We start from the raw sequence: 6652 nt of genomic DNA on the forward strand, positions 1-6652 counted from the left end.
CTTGTTCCAACAGGCTTTGGCGAATCAACTGCTTTTCAGGAAAGGGCTGCTGCAGTGCTGTTTTTGCTGTGATTACCTGTATCTTTAAAGCAGATTATATATCTATCTATGGAAGTGAGAGCTGGACCATAAAGAAGGCTGATCGCCGAAGAATTGATGCTTTTGAATTATGGTGCTGGAGAAGACTCTTGAGAGTCCCATGGACTGCAAGAAGATCAAACGCATCCATTCTGAAGGAAATCAGCCCTGAGTGCTCACTGGAAGGACAGATCGTGAAGTTGAGGCTCCAGTACTTTGGCCACCTCATGAGAAGAGAAGACACCCTGGAGAAGACACTGATGCTGAGAAAGATGGAGGGCACAAGGAGAAGGGGGCGACAGAGGACGAGATGGTTGGATAGTGTTCTCGAGGTTACCAGCATGAGTCTGACCAAACTGCGGGAAGTAGTGGAGGACAGAGGTGCCTGGCGTGCTCTGGTCCATGGGGTCACGAAGAGTCGGACACGACTAAACGACTAAACAACAACAACAACAACAACATCTATCTATTAATGTTTAATTGTTTTTTTAATGATTCCCCCCGGTGTTTTTAGTTGTTCTTATTTTATCTGTAAGCTGCCTTGAATCCCTGTCAGGAAAATGGTAGGGTATATTATATTTACCGTATTTGCCCTCATTTTTCCCCTTGATGGGACTCAAGGCAGCTTACAGAAAACAGCAAGAATCATTAAAAACATTTTTTAAAACCATTAAAGAACAATCAAACATTAATAGAATTAAAACTATATCTGTTTAAAACATACAAATAATTACAACAACAACCTATCTATCTAGATATAATATCCCAATGCAGAAAAGGAACTGCCTTCTATCCGCCTTCTAGCCACTGCCACTAGCTCAATGCACCAGCCAAGCGCTGGAGATGCATCCCTGGCTCACAGTACAAAGCCAGAGGAGAAACAGGTGAGCTGCCTTGTCCAGGTCCATCCTGATATTTTATGTGAAATATTAACACCTACACACAGGCAGAGTCTAAGGACCTGTGTTAGAAAACCTGTTTTTGATGCTAGATTTGTTGTTTTGTGAGGATACTTTGTGCCCATAGCTGACCAAGAATTTTGGATTTCTCCTCCATGGATGCTTATGGACAGCTCTCACCTCCATCCTACAGAAGGGCAACCGAGGAGGGAGGGGGAGCCTGCAGGTGTGTGTTGGTCTAGCCATTCAGGTGCTAGCCAGCTTCATTTTTGGGTGACTTAAAGTTCTAGAAGGAATAATGGGGGGAGGGAGTCACAGATGGCAGTGCCATGGGGGAGGAGATGTGTTGCGCTTTAATCCACGAACCCCAGTATCCTGTCCCAGGGCCAGGAGGAGAGCACTCCACCCCCCCCCATACACTCTCAGACCTTTTCCGGCGCAGATTTACTTGTTAAAATGCTCAGTGGGTCACAAAGGAATCTTTAATAAAAATACATTTTAAAAAACAAAACAAAGGAATTTATAGCAGTGGTGTCTCTTCTAAAAATCCAGACCAGAATTGCAACAAAGTCCTCGGACCAGGAGGTAGTGGGGGCTGGAGTGGGGAAAACACACGAGTGACGGAGCCAGGGAACTGCCCTGGAAAAGCAAAATGGGCTCAGCTAATGTACTGAAAAGGATGCCAGCCATCTCCCAAGGAAAATGTCTTTCCACTCCCACCAAATGTAAATCTTTTACTGCCTCATTGGCTGGTCAATGTGCGCCTTTAACTCTTTAGTTGCCCTTAGCTGAGAAAATGCTAGATGAGGGTTCGGAAGCTGCAGTAAGTAAATGTTTGGAAGAGAAGATTCGGGGAAGAGCTCACAAGCAAAAGCTCTTTGGGTCTTGCAGCTGGAGCTTCGCTGGTTCAGGCACCTGAGAGGGGACAAGAGTCCATGAAATACAGGGTGCCAATCTGAACCTTTTGCATGGCTTATTACAGCAGACCATGGCATTGGTACAGTTGGGATCATTCAATATAAAATGTACCCTTAAATTTACTGTCCTGACTCTGGCCTAGTTCTTATCTCACTGGAAGGCCTGGTTACAGATAGGTAGCCGTGTTGGTCTGCCATAGTCAAAACAAAAAAAATTTCCTTCCAGTAGCACCTTAAAGACCAACTAAGTTAGTTCTTGGTATGAGCTTTCGTGTGCATGCATGTGTATCTGTGTATCTCAAGAAGTGTGCATGCACACGAAAGCTCATATCAAGAACTAACTTAGTTGGTCTTTAAGGTGCTACTGGAAGGAAATTTTTTTTGGAAGGCCTGGGAAAGACTTCCTGAGCTCCAAAGACTTTATGTAAAGATCAGCACAAGTAATCTGGTTACCAGCAAAATTTAATTAACACCTCCTGTAAAACAGTGGGTTCCACATATACAATAATAAGATAACCTTAAAACAAAGATAACCAGTTTACTTATTTCTCACTAGGATGATATTTTTTCAACTCCCAATTCAGCAGAGCAAATGAAATGGGAAATACTCAGAAACCTGCAGAGACAGTAGAACAATAAAATTTACGTATTATAAACTACTTACTCATCTCAAAGGCCAGGGATGCCAACTTGAATAAAATATTGGAGGGGGGGCAATAAGCCCCGTTCCATAAAATCGATCACATGACATGGCATAGAAACACCATTTGAATACCAATGCCCATCAAGTGGGGAGGAATTGTCACCTCAATTGGGGGGGGGGGCTGAAATGAGTACACTCCCCAATGGCTACTCCAGCAAGAAATTTCATTTAATCAAGTCCCTCAGGGGACCAACACACATTTACCACACAGGGCAGGTTTCCCCTCCCTCTCTTTCTTACTTTGTTGTTAGTTTGGATTCTGTGCCAATATTGTCACACGCACTTTCTTTAGGCTTTGGGGAATAGTTAGGAACTATTTTACTTTTCAGGTCAAAGCATGTTTCTGTTGTAAGATTTGCTGCCTGCTTATATTGTCATTTTGCTGTAAATCCAGGACTGCCCCTGGAAAATAGGAACATTTGGAGGGTCTGCTTCTGAGCTTGTGTGCAGGGCCTGTTCTTACAGGATCAGGATTTATCCCCCCCCCCACAAAAATAGCATATTTTAAAAAGAAGAAGAAACAAAAATATAATAGCCTGGTCCAGCATCCTGTTCTCACAGCAGCCAGCCAGATGCCTCAGTGGAAAACCTGCAAGCAGGACCCAAGAACATGAGCCTTCTCCCCTCCTGAAATTCCCAGGCACTGATAGGAAGGTAGGAAGAAATATTTTTTGGGGGGTTGGGTTTTTTTTAAAGGGGGGATTATAGGGTTCAGGGACATTTCTAGGTTGTTTTGTGACAGGGCTGTGCTACAAATTTGCAAAAAGTTTGCATGTGTGAATTTATATGCATAGATGTCTCTCAGAAATTCAGATGGCACGTGTCTAAGGTCTGACTTGCTCTGTGTTTTGCATCCAGTTGCTCTATAAGGATAGGGTGTTGTGTTTTTGTTTTTTTAAAAAAGAATTTATGTTTCATAAAAGGAAGGAGGGCACGCAATCTGGAGCCCACCACAACATCATAAATAATATTAATTATTTTTATTGTTGCCTACTGGTTTGACGTGGCCTTTGGAACTGGGGCTTCAGCTGAAGGAAAGGGTGGGGAATTTCATGGAGCCACATCCCTCCTTCCACTGCCTCCTTTAACAGCAACCTGACATGGAAAAGGATAAGAATTGGAAAGTGTGCCACCTGCTCTGTCATCACTCCCACATGAACTCTCCCTTCTGTTCTTAATCAGCATCCATTTCCCTGAGCTTCAGCTGAATGTTGGAGGACTCAGGACAGAGAAAACAAAACCCTTCTTCAGACAACTGTGGAACTCACTATAGTCTACAATCTTTGTGCTCCCACAGGAGGCAGGGATGGATCTACAATCTTTGTGCTCCCACAGGAGGCATCCCACCTGGATGGCTTTCAAAGAGGATTGGGCAAAGACATGCAGGAGAAGGCAGTCAGTGGCTACTAGCCAGGCTGGCTGAGCTGTGCCTCAAGGATCACAGGAAGCAATGCTTCTGAACACCAGTTGCTGGAAACCACAGGAAGATGGGAGACTGCTCTTGTGATCAGGTCTTGCTTGCCGGTTTCCCACCATGCACTTCTGCTGGGCCACCATGAGAAAACAGGGGGCTGCCTGGACTAGATGGGCCACTGGCCTGATCCACCAGCCAGGCTCTTCTGATGTCACTTGCTGTTGACAACAGGAAGAAGAAGAATAGGAGGAGGAGGAGTTTGGATTTGATATCCCGCTTTATCACTATCCTAAGTCTCAAAGTGGCTAACAGTCTCCTACCCTTCCTCCCCCCACAACAAACACTCTTTGAGGGGAGAGACTTCAGAGAAGTGTGACTAGCCCAAGGTCACCCAGCAGCTGCATGTGAAGGAGCAGAGACACAAACCTGGTTCACCAGATTACGAGTCCACTGCTCTTAACCACTACACCACTTGGTTCTTTTCTTTAAACTGTCCTCGGAAGTTCTGCTTCCTGATCTGGTACTACCACCCAGCACCTCACCCCACCCCCATCCTGTATTACTCATGTCAGTCTTTTCAAAATGCTGCTATGCTGCTTTGCCATACTAACAAGGGCATTACATTTGTAAAAAAGAAAATGAAAAGAAAGTTCCTGCCAAACCTTTGAAAAGCTGACATTTCTCTGTACTGCTCAAGGGACACTGCAGAGCAGCTAAAGCACAATTAAACAGCTTCCACAGCCTGAGAATGTTGGAGGGTGACTGTACCCAACAGAATGACATTACGAGATACTGGAAATTGGCTTACACCAATCTATAGCTTTTTGTTTTGTTTTGTTTTATTGTTTTATTATCACTTATCTCATTGTGACTTCCCCTCAGTTCTTTTTCCCATGCAGCTCATTACAACATGAACTAGGAGACCTGGCCAAAAAAAAAAAAAAAAAAAGGAAAAGGAAAGAAAGACATGAGATTATACTATGAGGCATCCTGTCTGTGCTGGATAAAAGAATGGATAATCTTAAAGAATACTGACTTGCTAGATCTCGAAGGATACAATAATAGATAGGGTTGGCATTCCTATCTGTGGCAAAACAAGGTGAAAATACATAAAGGTTTTACAAATCACATCTTTAGGGGTCCCTTATATGATGTATGGGACAAAAACAAATCTCTGCTAGAAAGAACCACACCCTGGTGGCTATCCCCGATAGATGTGTTAACAATAAAAAAATTAAATATGGAGGGAAAGAGAATAACCTGAGAATAATATATGAAGATATATTAGTGAAAACAGAACAAGGGTGGAAAATTAAACCATATGAGGAAATAAAAGATGGGCTCACAGGATGGTTACAGTACCATCAAATAAACGGTTTATTAAAAGAAGACACAAAAAAAGCGATTTAGCGAGGAAAAATCTAAATTTCAAACAGATATTTTGGAAAGTAGATCAAAACTTTTATCCAAAATGTACAATTTCTTGCTGGAATGGGACACTAAGGATGAGATGGTTAAAGAAGTTATGATAAAGTGGGCAATCAATTTTGGCTACAATATCGATTACGATAAATGGGTTAAATTGTGGAACAAAGGGATGAAATTTACAGCATGCTCCACCTTAAGAGAAAATCTAGAAAAAATGGTATACCGGTGGTATATTACCCTGGTCAAACTGGCCAAAATGTATAAATTGAATAATAAAGCCTGCTGGAAATGTAAATCCAAAGAGGGGGATCTCTATCATATGTGGTGGGAGTGTGAAAAGATGAAAAAAAATTGGGAGTCAATATATAATGAATTAAAAAAACTTCTCAAGTATACATTTCCTAAAAAACCTGTAATCTTTTTATTAGGGATAATAGGGAAGGAAGTAAAAATGGAAGATCATAAATTATTTCAATATGCTACTGCAGCAGCGAGAATACTCATGGCTCAAAAATTGAAACTAAAGGAGACTCCCACGGTAATGGAATGGCAGGCTAAATTTTTTGAATATACAGAATTAGCTAAAATGACATATAGAATAAGAGACCAAAAAGGGACAATGTTTGATGAAGAATGGGGTAAATTTATGGCATATATAAGAACAAACTGTAGAAGCTTAAAAACTATGGCAGGGTTAACATAATTCCTGTGATGTGCATAGAAGGGGAATATAAACCTACAGGAGGGGATATATCTCAAGAAAACCGAAGCAGGGAAGGAAGGAAGTCGAGGTGTGAGGACACGCAGTGTAAATATGATGACTTAAAATATTGATTGTAAAAGATTGCTTTCTTATCTTGTTGTTTGTTTGTGAAAAACCCAATAAAAAAATAAAGAAAGAAAGAAAACATAGGGACACAGACTTTAAAAAAAATATGAACAAGTTTGGAGTGACCCCATCTGCTGCAAGTGCATGTTGAGGACATCTTGTTGGATCACCTCCATCACTGTCTAACAGGCTACCAAACAAGACAAGGTCTGTGTGCTGGCTTGGTTGTTGGAAAATGGCTACATGTCAGGATTCTTCCTCCTGCTTTTTTGCTGAAGGACAGCAAAATTGCTGCCTGTCAGGGTGTTCTAGTGTCAATTTGCATATGGAGTTTGTGTGTGTGTGTGTGTGTGTGTGTGTGTGTGTGTGTGTGTAATGCAAGTT

This window comes from Podarcis muralis, chromosome 16 (genome assembly GCF_964188315.1).
Source record: "Podarcis muralis chromosome 16, rPodMur119.hap1.1, whole genome shotgun sequence".
Lineage (NCBI taxonomy): Eukaryota > Metazoa > Chordata > Lepidosauria > Squamata > Lacertidae > Podarcis > Podarcis muralis.